The sequence below is a fragment of the Pseudophryne corroboree genome, chromosome 8 (genome assembly GCF_028390025.1).
Source record: "Pseudophryne corroboree isolate aPseCor3 chromosome 8, aPseCor3.hap2, whole genome shotgun sequence".
Lineage (NCBI taxonomy): Eukaryota > Metazoa > Chordata > Amphibia > Anura > Myobatrachidae > Pseudophryne > Pseudophryne corroboree.
The window spans coordinates 338084919-338106920 of NC_086451.1; positions in this window are offsets into that span (position 1 = coordinate 338084919).

The following is a 22002-nucleotide window of genomic DNA, read 5'->3' on the forward strand; positions in this document are numbered from 1 at the left end:
AGCTCTGGCCGGGCACAGATTCTAACTGAGGTCTGGAGGAGGGGCATAGAGGGAGGAGCCAGTGCACACCAGATAGTACTGAATCTTTCTTTAGAGTGCCCAGTCTCCTGCGGAGCCCGTCTATTCCCCATGGTCCTTACGGAGTCCCCAGCATCCACTAGGACGTTAGAGAAATGTAGTTCTTAGCAAGTTCTCTTCACTTTCAAGGTTCCAGATTATCCCATAATTGAGGGATGCAGTGAGATTGTCAGCACTTGTTTATAGGCTGTTGTTGTAGTGCTGAAAAGGCAGATGGTGCAGGAGTTCTGTTTGTTTGGTGGGTGAGGGTGCTCCATGGTGTAACTAAGAGCGTGTCTGTACATGAAAGAAGGGTGAGAGTTACTTACCTTTATTAGTGCCATTGAAGGTGGTATTTGTACAATTCGATCTGGTTACCTTATAACCAAATCCTTGATGTCACATAAATGGTTGATTTGGAGTTGGTTCAGAATTGAGTGAAAGACCGTGGCACATAGATAACATCAGTGTGATAGTCACAGTGGCGGATCCAGCAGGGGGGGCGATGAGGGCTATCGCCCCCGTAACACACTGTGACCCCATGCCAACTTACCAATGCTGCTGCTCCGATAACCGGTAAGGCTGCCGCTGCTGTGGTAACCTTCCTGGGACTAGCCGCGCTGCTCTCTGAATCCGGCAGCACGGTGACTGCTAAGGAGGTATACAGTAGGAACAGAATAGGGGGTCAGGGTTACATAGCAGTCAGACGCTGCTATGTTCCCCTAAGCTGTCCTGGCCACCACTGCTCTCATTTTGGGCTGTGAGCTGAGCCGGCCCGACCGTTATGCCAGGTATGCGGCTGAGTAGAGCGCCATAGTGAGGAGGGTGCTGCTGTAGTGTAGAGATGGGCCACGGTGTTGGACTGAGGAGCAGCAGTGGCAGGGCTGAGGATTTGGCGGAGATGGAGACATAGTGGCAGTATTTTGAATGCGGCACTGGCTGTGAGGATCCCTAATCAAGTGCATGTTTAATGTCTACAATGGAAAACACCTCTGACAAGACAGGATATTTCCTGGCATAGTCTTTGTGGGTGAGTATATAGCATTACTCTGTGTTTTATGTTGACCCTTCTCAGAGAAGGCCCTATGTAGGACAATACTCATTTTAATGCTAATACACTGTTGTCTTCACCAAAATTCACAATGTGAAAATTATAATTTTACTGCAAATTTACCAACAAGCTCTTACTGGGAGACAGCCTCAGATAAGAGACCCTGCCGGTGAAAAGATGATAGCAGAACTTCACACCTCTAGTAATCATCTGTTTTTTGGTCAGAGGAGGTATAGTATATAAAAAGGATTGATATGCGTTTCACAGGCATACTGCTCTCTTCATCAAAAAGTAAAGAAGGTTCAGTTGATGGCTTAGCATTGAATGATGCATGCCTCACATTATGAAGCCACCAGAACACTCATAGCTGTAAAGTTCTCCATGTTGGGGCCACACTTTGCATGGATAACACAATCCTGCAATGCATGCCTCTGTCCACTTTTGCCATTTGTGGCTTGTTTTCCTACCTAGTTCTGTGCTGACATCACTGTAGACACTATTGTTCATGAAACAATGTAGTCTTTTAATTGAAGCTCCCACCACACACCCTACAACAATCCCATCTTTTAAAGTAAAAGACATCACTTATTGCAGCTATGCTAGCCATAATTTTAGGGAAGTCCATGACCTTGCTGTTAAGTTATATGCTTAATGAGCCATGCTGGCTTGGAAAGCCATGCTTTTAATATGCTTAGTGTCCCTCAGTTACCCAAGTATCTCACTTCCTGAACATGTGATATCGAAACATAATTTCTATTGGCTCAAACAGAGTGAATGTAAAATCTCTTTTTATGCATGCAGCATCAGTGCGTGAATTCAGTACAGGAACATATATACCCCAAATAATTGTAGCATACATAAGGGCCTATTCATGAAGCAGTGAAAAGTGTGGAGAAGTGAGCCAGTGGAGAAGTTGCCCATGACAACCAATCAGCTGCTACATATAATTTTATTGAATGCACTTAATAAATGTTACTTCAAAGCTGATTGGTTGCCATGGACAACTTCTCCACTCTTTTCCCTGCTTGAAATGACCCTATAGCCTCTGATTTACCATATAGCCCGGTCACATACACTACATGAGTCTGTGGCCATATAAAACATTTTTCTAGGGAAGGTCTGGCAATTTAACCAAATTATATATTTTCGTTACAGGACTTATATAAGGGTAAAGGGTATGCGTTTAACATATCACCCGCCGGGATCCCGGCTTGTAACATACCGCATGTTGGGATCCTGGCAGTCGCAATACCGATGCCGAAATCCCGTCAGGAGTACAATGCCGCAGCTGGAATGATTCTCTCTCTGTGGGTATTCACGACACCCACAGAGGGAGAATACAAACTGTGGTGAGCGAAGCAAGCCACAGTGCCCGCAGCGTGGTGCCAGCTTCACAGCGTGGCAAGCGATGCGCTCGCCTTACTGCCGGCATTCTGGCGGACGGGATGCCGATATCAGTATAGTTACAGGTGGCATCCCTAACGTCAGGATCCCGTACCGATCCTGAATATAGGTCTACGTAGATATAAATTTTTCAGCATGATTCAATTTTGCTTCCATTAGAAGCTTATGTAACGTGATTAGTGAATGATTTGGGACCATGGTGAGGGTCTTTTCACTTATACTTTCCTCATGTTGACATTCAAAATGTTAACACCAGCAGGACGACATGGGCCCTCATTCCGAGTTGTTCGCTCGCTAGCTGCTTTTAGCAGCATTGCACACGCTAAGCCGCCGCCCTCTGGGAGTGTATCTTAGCTTAGCAGAATTGCGAACGAAAGATTCGCAAAATTGCGAATAGAAATTTCTTAGCAGTTTCTGAGTAGCTCGACACTTACTCTGCCACTGCGATCAGTTCAGTCAGTTTCGTTCCTGGTTTGACGTCACAAACACACCCAGCGTTCGCCCAGGCACTCCCCCGTTTCTCCAGCCACTCCCGCGTTTTTCCCAGAAACGGCAGCGTTTTTTCACACACACCCATAAAACGGCCAGTTTCCGCCCAGAAACACCCACTTCCTGTCAATCACACTCCGATCACCAGAACGAAGAAAAATCCTCGTAATGCCGTGAGTAAAATACCTAACTTTTGAGTAAAATAACTAAGCGCATGCGCTCTGCGAGCATTGCGCATGCGCAGTAAGTGACTAATCGCAATATAGCGAAATTCGGCAACGAGCGAACAACTCGGAATGAGGGCCATGGTCTGAATGTCAACACTTGCAGAATATTGATGTTGTCATAATGTCGATATTGTGACTGTCAACAGCTGATTTTAGGGCTAGGTTTAGAGTAGAGTTAGGCTTTTGTTAGAGTTAGTTGGTATAGTAGGTATATGGCAAACTGCATTGTTTTCATGCAGAGTGTCGATGTCCACATTCTGCCAATGTAGATATTGTGAATGTTGGCATCCAGTCCATGCGGTGTTGGCATTCTCACACCCTCTTTTTAGCTACAGCAGCATTGTGGGACTGTCACCTAAATCTTGCTATGGGGTTTGCCGACTGTTCTCTCCTGGCCTCTGTTCCAGTTCTACAGTATGTAACTCACAACAAAGGGCTGTAATAGAACTATTTTCACTGCAGCAGTGTTGTCAGGTATAATTCCTGTAAATAGTCAAGCACCAGTGTTAAAGTAGCCAGCCCTGTTTAAAAGCTGTGAAAAAAATCATACTCAGTCAGCCTATGCTTAATTATCTTTGTATTATTGGACTGGATAGTAACTGCTGGGATGAGAAGATAAGGGGCTCTGCCTTCTGATTTTGTATTTCTAGACATAATGATGACAAGAATTTGGGACAGTTCCTCATAAAAAAAAAAAAAATACCAAAAATGTTTCATCCTACCCCAAATTGGTGGGAATTACCTTGTGCTGTAGTTTCTTATTTCCTCTGTAAAACGTAAGGCCTGATTAAGAGTTGTACACCATTGCACAGACGCAAGGAAGCGGCTGTGCAATACCGAACAGCTCATGTGCTAATGCAGCAGGAGGCATCTGGTGTAAATAGAAGCCTCCTGACTGCTTCAGTGATCCTCTGGTGCGTCTCAAGACGCACCATCGGATCACTCTGAGTGACAATTGGTCATCTAAGTAACCTTCAGTTCCAGTTGGGACTGTTGTTAATGACTAAATATTCTCTGTAAAGTGCTGCATAATATGTGTGCACTATATAAATAACCGTTAATAAACAAACAAATAAATAAATAATAAATTGCAAGAGGGAGCACAAATGATTGGTGTGGTACATGGCATTTTCCAATATATTGCAGAACATGGCAACCAGAGTACTGATGAGTGACAAGAGATGTGAGAGCATTAAGGGTGAGTGGATGGGTGGCATTAACAGTGGTAACTTGGGTAGCATATAAGGGAGAAACATCTCTGTTGGCAATGTATAACGTAACTTATCCTTGACACTCATAAACTATTTACAGAGGATGAGTCAGATTTGTCCTTAGTAGCAAGGAGATTTATAATAGTGCAGTTCATTAATTGCTATCGTGCTGTGATTAAAGTGTAGTAATTAAAACAGGCCAGGACCCAAATTACGTCTGTGAGTTCATTTTATGGTCTATGGTTCAGCTATTAATCAATAAAGTTGTTTTCTTTTAATTAATTTACTATTGTCTACACTTGAAGGCAAACAATATTAAGATATAGTAACTAAAGTATTTGTGACTCGTATAAAATAGGAATTGGACACCATGATTTGTAATTTGTAGATAGTACACAATTATTGTGCTAAGAAATTGATAACCCGCCATAAATGGAGCAACCCAAATTTTTATTCTAAAAGTTCCAAAAGTAAAGAGTCATTAACTTAGACCATGTAATGCACGCTACATATAATGAGGATGGAATAACCTGTATGTTCTGGCTTCTTGTAAAGCAAAATATTAGGAAAGGTGACGTACAACCCCCTCCCCCCTTCTCCACTGATGAAGCACAGCAGTAGTAGTCACACTGAGAACGGTGATTGAAAATGTTTAGATTTAGATTGGATGGTATCAAATGTATGGGCACAGCCTGTACCACAGGAGGTTAAGCTGCATGGCTGACTCCTGTATTACATCCTCACTCCAGATTTAATGAGAAGTGCTGCTTCAGTTCGTAATTCCTGGATCAGAATTGACAGTTTAGATTGTTGTAACCTTTTGGATTATTTAGTTCCTATAAAACACCAATAAATGTTTCTGAAACCTGATTGTGCTGCTTGTGCAGCCTCGCCATAATAAAATATTTAGTAAATATGATGTATAAAATATTATATTGAGCCAATCATTTAGTATCATGATTTTACATTCACTGAAATTATCCACAGTACTGTGTTAGTTGGATTTTAAAGCTGGATTTTGGGGAAAGGGATGTAATGTAGGAGGGAAGCTTTCTCATGTGTGGATGGTTTGAATGAGGAGTTATTGGGGGTCATTCCGACCTAATCACTGGCAGGCTACTTTTAGCACTGCTGCGATCAGGTAGTCACCGCCCACAGGGGAGGGGGGAATCGCTGTGCAGGGCTGCGCTCGCTTGTGCAGAGAGCTGCACAAAGAAACGTTTGTGCAGTCTCTGCACAGCTCAGGACTTACTCACCCGCTGCGATCATTCAGGATGGAGCTGACATCAGGATCCCTCCCTGGAAACGGCTGGGCACGCCTGCGTTCGGACGGACACTCCCTGAAAATGGCCAGCTGACGCCTCCAGCCGGCCTCTACCTGTCAATCTTCTTAAGGTTGCGGGTGCGATCGCTTTCTTCGTTAGTTCTGTCGCTCCCTGGCGAGCGACGCGCCTGCGCATTGTGACCCATGTGCAGGCGCACTCAGGGTCGGACTGGCCCACAGGGGTACAGGGGAAACCACCGGTGGGCCCCACTGCCTGAGGGCCCACTCCTTCCTCTAGGGATCAGGTTCCAGACTGTGCACTTGTATTATACATGGTAGATATGTTGCATTACACTGCACTAAACTATTGTGTATTTCAAGCCTCTGTGGAGGCTGGCCACACCCCCTTTATAGGCTGGCCACACCCCTAAGTATGGGCCCCTATAACTGCATTCCCCCGGTGGGCCCTTCATGCCCCAGTCTGACACTGGGCGCACTATAAAACGTCAGCGTGCGATCAGGTCGGAATGACCCCCTTTGTGTCCATTCAAACCATCAAGCAAACAAGCAAGTAGCAGGGGATTTCTTGATGCCCAGAAACATGCACCCCTACACACTCAGTCATGTGGAAGGAGTCAGTGGTCTGAAGAGATCAGTGTGCTATGTATTGGTAAAGCAGCATAGGTGCTGAAACCTCGATTATATTATTTATTACCAGTTATTTATCTAGTGCACACATATTCCACAGCGCTTTACAGAGAATATTTGACCATCAGTCCCTGCCCCATTGGAGCTTACAATCATCTACAGTATATTCCCTACCACATGTACAAACACACATATTCACGCTAGGGTTAATTTATGTTGGGATTCACTTAACTTACCAGCATATTTTTGGATTGCGGGAGGAAACCGGAGGAAACCCACACAAGTACGGGGAGAATATACAAACTCCACACAGTTAGGGCCTTGGTGGAAATGGAACCCATGACCTCAGTGCTGTGAGGCAGTAATGCTAACCATTACTCTGTAAATGCTGCCCCATGTGGTGGTAGAGGAACCAGTATTTGTCAGATGGGCTACACACAACATACCTCCTTCCTCCCTATCCTATATACACAACATTTTCCAGGCAGAAAAGCATTGTGGATAGTAGTGTGATAAGGTTCCCATAGCGCAGGCATGTCCAAACTGCGGCCCTCCAGCTGTTGTAAAACTACATATCCCAGCATGCCCTGACACAGTTTTGCTGTCAGAGAATGCTAAAGCTGTGTCAGGGCATGCTGGGATGTGTAGTTTCTCAACAGCTGGAGGGCCGCAGTTTGGACATGCCTGCCATAGCGTTACAAGTGCAAGCGGTCAGGTAGTATAGTGGCGCCCCTTATATCTGCATTGTTAGGACAGGCGTAATAGTTCCTAACTTTTTGTGTAGATGGTATTTGGTGGTGCAATTGGACTATCTTTTCTCTCTGTTATTACGATAATAAAGGTCTTACCTATTTTTTTTGCATATAAAAGTCCTTTGTTTGCATTATTTGTGTGGGGACCTTGTTGAGATAATGGCCTAGGGGAGTGGGCATGAAAGCAGCCAACTTGGTAAAGGATTGTGCTTTGTAAGTGACTGCATGTAATGCTATGGTCTATGGCAAGCTCAGAGCTTCTATCATTGCACGGATAATAGAATATATGCTATGCAATGGAGTGGAGCGTCTAACATGCATTTAGAATTGTCTTTTGCATGATACTGAGATCAGAGATATCCTGCCTTACCCTGCCTTATACTGCTGTTCCAGCATCCTGCACCGCTACCCGCATCTTGAGTTCAGTCACCAGCTGGGGAGCTGCTACAACCCACATTACAAGCTCTGACAATGCTAAATTTCTTTGTCGTATAAACAACCCTTTATGAAGCTAAGAACACTGTACGCTGTTTACTTAAGAAGTACCGTAATGGTACGCTAGTTGCGTAACGATCGCTCAGCCGTAGGCGAGACGCTCAAGCGTCACGTTCGCTCACGGCCCAGGGATCACAGGACACGTTATTGGCTATGACTAGAGTAATGATTCGCTATGGCGTAGCTTACGCTCGAAACCACGAGGAGGTCACCAGCGGCGCAGACGCTCACAACGCTATACCTTAATGTTTAAACCTTATACCAAAGAAATACACAGAATACCTTAATGTGAGTACAGGGTGTAAGTGCAACCTTGTGTAACCTGACTAACTACAAAGCTGCTTGAGCGTCACCGACGCTCAAGTGAACACTTAACACTATAGAAAATACACAGATACTGGTTTAGGTTCCAAAGCCTATTAACTGTATTATATCTAATATACTTGTAAAAGGGGATAACAGTACAAATGATACACTACAATATAACAGAGACTTCCTAACCACAGAACTAAACAATAAATACAAAAAGACAATACTACACTGACCTAAATGCAATACAATACAATACTATAATACTATGGGAGATATAAGAGAAAGGAGGAGAGAGAGGGAGAGAGAGAGATAGAGAGAGAGAGATAGAGAGAAATTGGCTCACAGAAAGACAATGATTACGGAGAGAAACTTACGCACAAAGGGTATGATCGCCTGCGCCTCGATATCCAGCTCCCGGCTATCAGCAGATAACCGTTGATGAGAGAGTGAGAGCTGGATGTGGTCGGCCTGCCTATTTATGCCCCACACACAATGCAATCTCCTGGTCCTACAATCCCATTGTCCATTGGCCGAAGGAATTCGGCCCTGCATCATAACAAAAGGTCATAGGGTGATTCATACAGGTGGGCTGTGACGATTTCCAACAGCTCAGGTGGGTGGGAAACTGGGTTTCCCGCCGCATACCTGAGTATGTGTAAATAATAGAAATGGACATAAACTTCTTATGTCCATAACTATTCGCACGAGCGATTAATACGCTCCAAACCAACACCGGAATATTGCTAATTAAATACTCTTCCGATGGGTACCAAACACTGCTGTATGATTCCTGTTAGACCCTTCGTACGATATAAAGAGGGATTCCTCAGCTCTGGGACATTGTATTTTAACCAAACTTTCAGAATCTATCAAAGGGACCATGATCTATAAACTACATTAATTGTGAAAATATGTAACGAATGAGTCGCACGCTACGACTATATAAACTCTACCGTAAATACGCATACCGCGCCTGCGAGTGCACGCTATTGCGGGTATGCGCCTCCACGGGAGAGCGCACGCATGCGCAGCACGGACCAGTGTGCGGTGCAAATATGGCAACGTGCATTGAGACATTTTTCTGACTTTGACAGTCCACCCTTTGGCAGTCAATAATAACTGCCACAAAACATTTAAGGAGAAAAATGTAAGTCAGGGGTTAATTGATTTCCATGGTGGGGTAAGGAAGAAGAGAGGAGTAGGTGTGAAAAGGGTATGACCTAGTGAGAAAGTAGAAGCATGTGTGTATGAGTCCATGTTTGGAGGGTCATGTATCATCGTGCCGTACGTGTGGTAAATCAAGCTTCGAGGTATTGCGAAGTATACATTTGAATTCCTTCTTATCCTGTGGTACAGGTCTGTGGATGGGCTGTCAAACTCTACCGAGCTCATTTCGGCTGTGGTTGTAACAAAATGGGGATGCACATTTTAGTTGATGATACATGAATGGGGGAGGTATGTGGTTGCTGATATCTGTGCCTGTATTCCCTATCGTCTATGTGTGTCATTACCTGAGGGTTGTAGAGATGAAGATAAAGAACACTTACGAAAAATGCAATGATATTCTATGTCAGGGAAATGTACATCTGTTGTTGAAGTTGTGTTCGGTATCTGTTGAGAGTCGTCTTCTTTGCGCTGTTTTGCTCCTTAGGCATGAGCAAATAGCTTTGTCAGTGCCATCAGATTTACAAAAATGTTGGGCTAGCGTGAGTTTAAAAATACTAGGGAAACTGGGGATCCATGGCAAAGTTCATCAAGTGTCCATATTTAAAGTTGTCAAATCTTCTTCTTTGGTCAATCCGTTGTCTGTATACATCTCGTCTCGTCAGCTTCCTCGTCCAAGGGGGTCTTTGTATCTGGGAGAAAAGCAGAAAAACAGGTGAAAGAAACGGACCGTATAATCGCATTTTCATCACATTCTGGTTTCTATCATTGGGTCATAAATCAAATCCAGGTTAATTACAGTTTCCTCACTCCTCAAGCTCATCACTTTTGTACTTTGTTTGCACCTCATTAAAGCCTGCCCGCATCTAAATATCAATCCAATCGATATAACGACACCCAAGATACATAGTAGAAACTTTCCAACATCCATTATGACTCCTTGAGCCCAGTCTCCTAAACCGGAGAACCAATTTCGCGGGTTCAACCATGACACCCAACCAGTCAGCTCATTACCTACAGCAGCAAGGGTGAGATTGTGTTTTCGACGAAATTCCCACTTCAATTGGAGAATATCGTCCATCTTTTGGTCTATGACCTCTACCGGATCCTCGGTGCTATTTGTGATATACGTGCAACACTTTATGCCGTACTGTGTTGCCAATGTAACACAATATCCGCCTGTTACTGCTGTAAGATAATTAAGAACCATCCTATGCTGAACTAGTTCTGTTTTGTAAGCTTGAAGTTCTCTTCCAGTGTATCTAAACGTGTCATCATACATTTCAGTGATATTATCTAACAAATTGGCGAGTGCGGAAATGTATTTATAATTCATCACACCTCGAGCGGTGCGAGTGAAATCTAACGCTACCAGAACCTGAATCCCGGTGGATTCATGGATAAGATCAGAGGCCGGATGCTCTAACCTTTCTGACAGTTGTCTTTTAACTCGGTGCTCGTAATGAGTGTGAGTATAAGGAGCTTGGGCACCACGGTGTATGTCCTTCATTTTGTCATGTGTAACAGTCATCACTTCAGGCAATACTTTTCCAATATAACACAATCCTTCAGAGTTTGGGGCAAGCCACTTGTACGCCTTTCTCCCACATATGAAATATGCGTCATCGGGGAGAACATAAGGGACGGAGAAGGACATGATCATGTTACAAACCTTCCAGGTGAAATCTCCTGACCCTAATTCTTCCATCTGCCTAATGCACGTATCGGTTTGTACGATATGTGCACAGTATCCTGGTGATACCTCTCCAACTCTAGTAATCCTATTTCCTAAGGTATATCGATACCGGAAAGATTTTCCTCTACTGGCTATGTGGCGTACGAGCTCTGTATCTGTAGGCATTCTATCTGCTCTGTGTGAAAAGGTCATGGTAAGGTTGCTCCACGACACTTCCCAATTTCCCGGTTTTCTGGGATTGGAGATGTTAAAACATATGAGGGACCTATCCACATGGTATTGGTGGAGCTTCAAACTAGGAGGGTTGGAGATGTTAAACCTCCGGTCCACCGGTCTCCCACCACTTAGCTCAAGTACCTCCCCTAACGTTAAAGGAAATGGTACTAGCCCTGATTTGCTGTGACCCTGAGGTACTTGAGAGCATACCCAACAATCTGTTTGGTTTAACACGTTACCCACTAAGGAGTGATAGTCACTCAATGGATGCCGGTCTATATGGATATTAAAACTAGATTGGCATTTCTTTATGCATCCATCTTCAACCAGATTATCACAGAGCCTACAGATACAATTTTCTTCAGCTAACAATCCATCACAATTTCTTCTATCGGATCGTTTTCTGATACTCGCCTTTGCTTGTTGGTTTGGTTGATCTTGGAAAACTACACCTCCATCATCATAATCGGAACCCATTCCAGAACCTCTTTCGACCTCTATGGTACTCTCGCCGGAACAGACTGCTCTGGTCAACATCATGGTTAACATCAAAATCCGGATCACAGTCTCTTGGGGCAAGTCCATCTTTGAGGAGGAAATAGAGAAGAATGAGAAGGGGGAAAAATAAATTTTTAAGGGAGAGGGGCTGGGAAGTGGAGAAAAACAATAAAAGGGAGAAGGGAGTCAACAACTGCTTTCGATCTTCAAGGCTCAGGTGCCGCCTCAGTCCTCCTGGAACAGACACTCCAGTGATACAACCTCTACCGTCTGTTCCTTATCACGGGACTTCTCGGGATCAGCAACCTTCTTGCAGTGGGATGAATGGACCCAAGTCTCTCTCTCAGCAACCTTCAATGCTGTGGTGCTGGTCAATAAGACCTGGTATGGTCCTTCCCATCTATCAATAAGACAACCTGAGCGTAGAAAATTTCGTATCATTACATAATCCCCAGGTTCAATGTCATGACAATTACTATCTGGTAAATCAGGAATCACCAACTTCAGATTATCATTTTGATTCCTCAACTGTTTACTCATGTTAATCAAGTATTTTACAGTTACTTCATTGTTACATTTCAAATCATCCTGAGGGTTAATTATGACATGCGGTTGTCGACCAAACAAGATTTCAAAAGGAGACAGATTAAGGGGGGACCTGGGAGTGGTTCTGATGCTATACAAAACAATGGGTAAAGCTTCTGGCCACGTCAATCCTGTCTCTGCCATTACTTTACTCACTTTATTTTTAATAGTGCTGTTCACTCTTTCGACCTTCGCACTCGCCTGTGGACGGTACGGAGTGTGCAGCTTGCTATCAATACCCATCAACTTACACATTCCTTGAAAGACATCACCTGTAAAATGGGTACCCCTATCACTTTCAATGATTCTAGGGATACCATATCTACATACAAATTCCTGCACAATTTTCTTAGCTGTAAACATAGCGGTATTTGTAGCTGCTGGAAAAGCTTCGACCCAATTCGAGAAAACATCTATACAGACAAGTACATATTTCAAATTTCTACATGGGGGTAATTGAATGAAGTCAATTTGTATTACCTGGAAAGGGCCGCCGGCAGGTGGGATATGGGATGGTTCTGTAGGTATTGCTTTTCCAATATTCTTTCTCAGACAGGTAAGGCATGACATTGCTCTTTTACCCGCATGAGAGGAGAATCCTGGGGCGCACCAGTATGCTCTTACCAATTTGCACATCCCCTCCTTGCCTAGATGAGTCAGCCCGTGAGCTGCTTCAGCCAGACATGGAAGGTATGCCCTGGGGGCCACTGGTTTACCATGTCCATCCGTCCAGAGCCCTGAGGACTCCTGGCCATATCCCTTTGCCTTCCAGACTGCTCTTTCCTGTGTGGAACACAAATTCTGCATCTCACACAACTTCTGTGTGTTGATGGTATTAAATACCATCAACTGTGTGGTGTTTGTCCGTGTGGGGGTAGCAGCTGCAAGCTTTGCGGCTTCGTCTGCTCGGCTGTTACCAAGGGATACTGGGTCTTGGCTATATGTATGTGCTTTACATTTGATAACAGCCACTCTGTCGGGTTCCTGTATCGCTGTTAGAAGCCTTTTTATGTGAGCTGCATGCGCTATCGGTGTACCAGCTGCCGTCATGAAATTTCTGAGACGCCATAGCGCTCCGAAATCATGTACTACCCCGAACGCGTATCTAGAATCGGTGTAGATATTGGCAGACTTACCCTTAGCCAATTCACATGCTCTGGTTAGGGCGACCAGTTCAGCAACCTGGGCTGAGTGAGGTGGGCCTAGCGGTTCCGCTTCTATGGTGTCTTGGTCATCTACGACTGCGTATCCAGTACACAAGTCTCCCGAGTCTGACTGTCTATGACAACTACCGTCCGTGTAGAACGTGAGTTCTGCATCTTCCAGTGGATTGTCACTGATGTCAGGCCTTGCGGTAAAATTTTGGGTCAAATATTCCATACAATCATGTGTATCTTCCTTTGCATTAAATCCTCCTTCCCCATCACTCTCACCTCCCACCCTTTGTGCCTGACCAGGCACACCTGGGAGGAATGTTGCAGGGTTTAATGCGCTGCATCTCCTTATGGTGATGTTTACTGGGGCCATTAATGCCAATTCCCATCTCGTAAACCTTGCTGATGAGACGTGTCTGGTTTGGGCAGAATTCAATAAGGCAGATACCGCATGCGGTGTATGGATTGTGAGGTTGTGGCCTAGCACAACATCTTCGCTTTTTGTCACTAGCAATGCTATCGCCGCAATGCTACCCAAGCATGTGGGGAGGGATCGCGCTACCGTGTCTAGCTGAGCGCTGTAGTATGCAATTGGCCTGCTGGCATCACCGTGTTTTTGTGTTAGTACACCTGCTGCGCACCCAGCACTTTCTGTTCCGTATAGTTCAAAGGGTTTCCCATAGTCTGGCATACCTAGTGCTGGTGCCTGCGTTAGACACTGTTTGAGTCTCTCAAATGCTGTTTCGGATTCGTCTGTATGCGAAATCCGATCAGGTTTGTTTGAAGAGACCATTTCCTGCAAAGGTAGCGCCAATATGGAAAACCCTGGGATCCAATTACGGCAATACCCACACATTCCTAAAAACGTCCTGATCTGTTGTTGGGTTTGTGGCAGTGTCATGTCTCTAATGGCTTGGATTCTATCAGCGGTCAGGTGTCTCAGTCCTTGTGTTAGACAGTGTCCCAAATATTTTACCTTAGCTTGGCATAATTGCAACTTGTCTTTGGAAACCTTGTGACCTGTGTCTGAAAGATGAAACAGGAGCTGTTTCGTATCCTTCAGGGAAGCTTCCAATGAATCAGAACACAGTAGTAGATCGTCCACATACTGTATCAATACTGATCCACTGTCTGGTTGGAAAGACTGTAAACAATCATGCAAAGCCTGAGAAAATATACTTGGACTGTCTATGAAACCTTGGGGTAACCGAGTCCACGTGTATTGGACTCCTCTGTATGTGAATGCAAACAAATATTGGCTGTCAGGGTGCAGAGGTACCGAAAAGAAAGCGGAGCAGAGGTCAATAACAGTGAAAAATTTGGCAGTGGGAGGAATTTGCATTAGGATGACAGCTGGATTAGGCACTACGGGGAACTGACTCTCAACTATTTTGTTAATCCCCCTTAGATCCTGCACTAGCCTGTAACCCCTCCCCCCACTCTTTTTAACAGGGAAGATGGGACTATTTGCGGTGCTGGACGTTCTTACTAGAATGCCCTGTTGTAGCAAGCGCTCTATTACGGGAAAAACTCCTAACTCCACCTCTGGCTTCAGAGGATACTGTGGGATTTTTGGAGCTATCCTACCATCTTTTACTTGCACAACTACTGGAGCTACGTTTGCCATTAATCCAGTGTCCTGTCCATCTTTTGTCCAAAGCGACTCTGGTATCTGAGATGTCATCTCTTCTACTTGGGATGGATTCCTATTTGTCATAATGGAATGTGACATTAATTTTGATGGGGAGTCTAACATGTCTCGTACTTCCTGAGCGTGATTCTCAGGGATGTCCAAGAATACACCTTCAGGAGTACAATAAATGACGCAACCCATTTTACATAGTAAGTCTCTTCCCAGGAGATTAGTTGGTGCCGATGCAGCCAGCAAAAAGGAATGCTTGGTATGCAAAGGCCCTATTGTAATCTCGGCTGGTTTGCTAACAGGGTAGTGCTGGACTACTCCTGTTACTCCCATGGCTGGAATTGTCCTACCAGTGGTTCTCATGCCCACTGTCGAATTTATCACTGACTTGGCCGCCCCTGTGTCTACAAGAAAGTTTAAAGTTTTACCAGCTACATTGATTGCAATTTCTGGTTCGCTTCCAAGACTAGCAATCAACTTAACTGGGTGCAGATTACAGGTATGGCCACACCCCTATTGGGTATGCTGACCTCCCTGAATCCCATTGGCAGCAACTACTTGTGAGGGGGTTAGCTGGGAACTACCAGAGGCATGCCAGTCTCTGTTTGGGGGATATCTTTTTGTTTCCCCTGTATGTGGCTCAAAACTCCGCCTCTGTGGACCCTGCTCCCAATGTCGTGTGTTGTGTTGTTGTCTAGGGGGTTGAAAAGATCTTTGTACATTCTTTGTTCTACATTCTCGTGCAAAGTGTCCCGGTCTGTTACAAGAAAAACATGTTATTACACTTGCCTTACCCACAGGATTCGGTGGTACATACGCAGGTTGCCTTGTGGTCAGCGCCTGTATACTTACGGACATCAACTTATCACTTTGCGACTCCCTGTGCCTAGTGATGTTTCTGTCGTGATCAATAGCAGCCTCTCTCAATGTGGACACTGACAGACATCGCCAACATGGTTGTGTGGTCTGTACCCTAGCTTTTAATGTTTCTTTCAAACCATCCATCAGTACAGATACTGCTACTTCTCGATGGTTTGGGTTGGTCTTAATGTCTTCTATACCAGTGTACTTTGCCATTTCTAATAGTGCCCGGTGAAAATATTCTGTTGCCGTTTCGGACTCCTTTTGCTTAATGGAAAATATTTTATTCCATTTAACAACGGCTGGGAAATACTCCTTTAGCTGTAAATTTATCCTTTTTACATTATCCTTGTTGTACACGTCTGTAAGCGGTACATCTTTATCCAATGCACAGTCAGCTAAGAACTGAGTTGCGTCAACATTGGAAGGTAAAGAAGCTCTTAGCAGTATCTGCCAATCCTTGTTGTTGGGTTCTACAGTGTTACCTAGATCCCTGATGTATTTTTGGCTAGCAACTAAATCCTTCCTGGGGTCAGGAAATTCGGACACTATTGTTCTTAATTCCATTCTGGAAAATGGAGTGTACATGGCAATGTTCCTTATGGGAGTGGCTCCAGACACATCTGTTTTTCCATTGGGAACTGCTATTACCCTTACAGGAGCAATTCTAACAGCCTCTTCCTGTGTAGATTCTACAGCTTGTTGTGGTACAATTGTTTCAGTGTAGTGCATGGTGCCGTACTTACCCGTTGACACGACCTCACCTATCCCTCCGCTAGGGGCTTTCACTAATCTCGTGGGTGTCGCTGTGCCTACTGTGGTCTCTGCTATGGTGGCTGCAAGAGAGAGAGCTGAAATTGTTGCTGAATCGTCTTCTTGATCACACTCCTGAGGAAGGTTCAAAACAGGGTACATCTTGCACGGGTTATTACTTGCATGAGTTATTTGGTTAACATCATTAACATTTACAGGGTTACTAAGAGTTTGTATTTTACAACCCAGTGCGTTTCTCTCCGCAATCAACTTCTCTCCTGCAATGTATGGTGGAGGAGGAGCTGTGGCAATCAACTTCCTGACTGCCCCAGATCCTGCCGCCAGAGCCAAACCTCTCTGTATCTCACCTTCCTGGTGCCATAACTGTAAATAATCATGATGTTGAATTCGTCTCTTTGCTGATTTTACGAGACATATCCTCCTCCTTAAATTTTGTAACACTTCTGGACTAAAGCTACCTATTCTTGGGAATTTGTCCCTGTCTTGTACAGTCATTCTCTCCCATTCATCACATAAAACCTCTGTGTGACTACCGTATTTTTCACACATTACATATCGTGCCGACCCAACTGGTCGGTTCTCTGAATCAACCCGAACCGAGGTTGATCGCCCCCTACCTGAACAAATGGCCCCCATAATCTGCAGGCGTTGCTTATTCCTCCTTGGATCTTTATCTCAAGGTTTTCAGCGAACCCTTACAAACAAACCAAGATGTCCTTGGGCAGGCCGGCGGTGGTGGTTTATCAAGTACCCCACTTACTTCTCGCCCACGTTGGCCAGTACTGCAATCACTGTAACCAGAGCTGCTGTACCCAACCTAGGGCCCCTGTGAACCTTTATTTACTGGGGCGCGTTCCCCAGCAAGTATCGGTTGTTGGATAGTTCCTGAGTGACCAGCGAACTTCCCTTCCAAAAATAAAAAATTACACAAATCACGTCAGAATGTACAAATAGCGTTTGTGACCACTTTACTCTAATGGTATTAGGTCAGATTACTAACTACTGCACACAATTACGTGCGGTCCAATCGTTCAGTACACGAGCACTACTTGTCATGTACTGAAAGATCAATGGAATCGATGTTTCCGGCCGCGATTCCTTCAGCAAGAGCTTGTATGGCCTATATGGGTTCTGCACCAACACCCCAGGCGTTGTGCCACTGGACTTTTATAGCGGACCTCTTTGTCTATTTTACCTGTTACCTTATGACCTCCTGGTCTGTTACCTTATGACCTCCTGGTCTGTTACCTTATGACCTCCTGGTCTTGTTACCTTATGACCTCCTGGTCTTGTTACCTTATGGTTCGCTATACTCTAATGCTCAAATATTATTTAACCAGGGATGCCTCCCTAGCCACCGTATATGTCACTTACACGTGTGTCCCTTGACGAGTACCCGGCTTTCCTTTTGGTTCCACCTTAAAGTTATATAAACTTTTGTATACAAAACACATTCACTCAACACATGTACACTTTTGTTTCTATATCTATTTCTGCGCAGAAATTGTCTTTAGGCCAAAAGTGTTACCAATTAGGAGCAGGATCTGTTAAACTAAATTTCAGATTTTTCCAAAAATAGATTTGCGTTATTTACCGCGTCGCGTTATCTACCGCTGTGCGTTAATTATCGCCTTTGCGTTACTTCACTTTATCACAGCTTGAGCTACGTGGGCGTAACCGAACGCTACGTTGCGTAATGAACGCTGCGTGCGTCTGCCTTTTGGATTGCGTACGCTAGTCTTTGTTAGCGACACGTGTACGCAATGCAAAGGATCCACCGTAACACAATATATTTTTATCAATGTAAATGATCCCTGATCATCTACCGCAATCCACACTGACTGCCTTGTATCTCAGACAAACCGTGTGTTTGTTCTATACTTTAACTATCACCTCTACTATGAAATAACAGCAAATCTCTTTTTAGCACTTTCTATCAACTATAAAATTTGGCAAACAGGAATAGTGATATACGAAAATGAAACAGAAAATGCAGATATATGTATGCGTGCGTGTATACGCAAGACAGAAGAGAAATAAACAGTTTTAAAAGACACAAGCGTTTTGTTCTTACTTCCGGTTCCCGGATTCCTTCAGCACTCTTTATCTAAGCGAAGCAGACGCTTATCCCGTCAGCACTGTGAGACAACCTCCCACCCTTTGCTGGAGGGATAATGTCTGCTGATCTACCTAGTGCAGATATGAGAAGGATAGGACGAGTCCCCAATTGACAATGCTAAATTTCTTTGTCGTATAAACAACCCTTTATGAAGCTAAGAACACTGTACGCTGTTTACTTAAGAAGTACCGTAATGGTACGCTAGTTGCGTAACGATCGCTCAGCCGTAGGCGAGACGCTCAAGCGTCACGTTCGCTCACGGCCCAGGGATCACAGGACACGTTATTGGCTATGACTAGAGTAATGATTCGCTATGGCGTAGCTTACGCTCGAAACCACGAGGAGGTCACCAGCGGCGCAGACGCTCACAACGCTATACCTTAATGTTTAAACCTTATACCAAAGAAATACACAGAATACCTTAATGTGAGTACAGGGTGTAAGTGCAACCTTGTGTAACCTGACTAACTACAAAGCTGCTTGAGCGTCACCGACGCTCAAGTGAACACTTAACACTATAGAAAATACACAGATACTGGTTTAGGTTCCAAAGCCTATTAACTGTATTATATCTAATATACTTGTAAAAGGGGATAACAGTACAAATGATACACTACAATATAACAGAGACTTCCTAACCACAGAACTAAACAATAAATACAAAAAGACAATACTACACTGACCTAAATGCAATACAATACAATACTATAATACTATGGGAGATATAAGAGAAAGGAGGAGAGAGAGGGAGAGAGAGAGATAGAGAGAGAGAGATAGAGAGAAATTGGCTCACAGAAAGACAATGATTACGGAGAGAAACTTACGCACAAAGGGTATGATCGCCTGCGCCTCGATATCCAGCTCCCGGCTATCAGCAGATAACCGTTGATGAGAGAGTGAGAGCTGGATGTGGTCGGCCTGCCTATTTATGCCCCACACACAATGCAATCTCCTGGTCCTACAATCCCATTGTCCATTGGCCGAAGGAATTCGGCCCTGCATCATAACAAAAGGTCATAGGGTGATTCATACAGGTGGGCTGTGACGATTTCCAACAGCTCAGGTGGGTGGGAAACTGGGTTTCCCGCCGCATACCTGAGTATGTGTAAATAATAGAAATGGACATAAACTTCTTATGTCCATAACTATTCGCACGAGCGATTAATACGCTCCAAACCAACACCGGAATATTGCTAATTAAATACTCTTCCGATGGGTACCAAACACTGCTGTATGATTCCTGTTAGACCCTTCGTACGATATAAAGAGGGATTCCTCAGCTCTGGGACATTGTATTTTAACCAAACTTTCAGAATCTATCAAAGGGACCATGATCTATAAACTACATTAATTGTGAAAATATGTAACGAATGAGTCGCACGCTACGACTATATAAACTCTACCGTAAATACGCATACAGCGCCTGCGAGTGCACGCTATTGCGGGTATGCGCCTCCACGGGAGAGCGCACGCATGCGCAGCACGGACCAGTGTGCGGTGCAAATATGGCAACGTGCATTGAGACATTTTTCTGACTTTGACAGCTCCAATTCATTCTCTTAACCAGTGTAACCGCAGTGAGTACAGCTCTACCCAGGGCCGGTGCTAGGGTGTTCAGCGCCACCCCTGCAAACTATAAATTTGCACCCTCCTATACATGAATTTGTGTGCGCCGCAAGCGGGCCCCGAAAGAGGAGCGTGGCCTCGTTAAAATGGGTGTGGCTTCACTGAAAGGGGCGGCGTGGCATTGCAGGAAAAGACTACCTTATACCCCAGTTTTGCAACCTGCACACCGAGACATTGGGGGGTGGGGTGGGGGGGGGTGGATAATCCTGATTCATGCTCTTACATTATTTGTAGTTTTTCCTCCTTATAGTAATGCTCCTTACACATTAGGCCACACATACTGCAATGGCCCTTAGACATTATGCCTACAACATAATGGCCATTACACAATATGCCACACACCGTTATTCCTCTGGCTTATTATGCCGCACACCGTAATGCCTGTGACACATTATGCCACGCATTGCAACGCCCGTTGGGGGTAATTCAAAGTTGATCGCAGCAGGAAATTTTTTAGCAATTGGCCAAAACCATTTGCACTGCAGGGGGGGCAGATATAACATTTGCAGAGACAGTTAGATTTGGGTGGGTTATTTTGTTTCTGTGCAGGGTAAATACTGGCTGCTTTATTTTTACACTGCAAATTAGATTGCAGATTGAACACACCACACCCAAATCTAACTCTCTCTGCACATGTTATATCTGCCTCCCCTGCAGTGCACATGGTTTTGCCCAACTGCTATCAAAATTCCTACTGCGATCAACTTGGAATTACCCCCGTTATACATTATGCTGCACACTGCAATGCCGCTGAGACATTATACCACATACCATGCCTGTGATACAGTAGACCACACACCGTCATGCCTGTGACCCATTATGACACACACCGCAATGCCCGTTATACATTATGCCACACACTGCAATGCCCGTTATACATTATTCCACACCGCAATGCCCGTTATACATTATGCTGCACACTGCAATGCCCCTGAGACATTATACCACATACCATGCCTGTGATACAGTATACCACACACCGTCATGCCTGTGACCCATTATGACACACATCGCAATGCTCGTTATACATTATGCTGCACACTGCAATGCCCCTGAGACATTATACCACATACCATGCCTTCGATACAGTATACCACACACCGTCATGCCTTTGACACATTATGACACACACCGCAATGCCTGTTATACATTATGCCACACACCGCAATGCCCATTACAGATTAAGCCCTACAGTAAGGTTTCTAATTACTTTTAAATTACCTGATCGTTGCCAGGGGTTTCATGATCTTGGTTCCATGCACTGTGCCAGGGGGGTTTCATGCTCAGGGTGTCATGCTCGTTGCCAGGGTTTTCATGCACTGGTTGTTATGCTCAACTCTCCCCACCCCAACAACAGGGGTAGTACAGTGCAGCCTGACCAGCGAGCGACCACCCTCTCCCCCTGACAAGAGGTTGCAGTGAGCTGCAGGCAACGCTGCCCTATACCCCCTTATCGCTGCTGCTGGTGTTTAAAGTGAGCTGTAGGCAATGCTACCGGAACCGCCCAACCCCCCCCCCCCCCCGCTGTTTAGTGAGCTGCGGGCAATGCTGCCCGATCCCCCCTTCCCGCTGCAGGTTATAATGAGCCGAGGACAATTCTGCCCGATCCCCCCTTCCCGCTGCAGGTTATAGTGAGCCGCGGTCACCACTGCACAATCCCCCCGCTGCTGCTGCTGCTGCCGTCACGCGAGGGTGGTTGCAGGGTGCTGCGGCACTTCCTAGACACTAGAGGTCAAGTATGACATCTAGCATGTCTC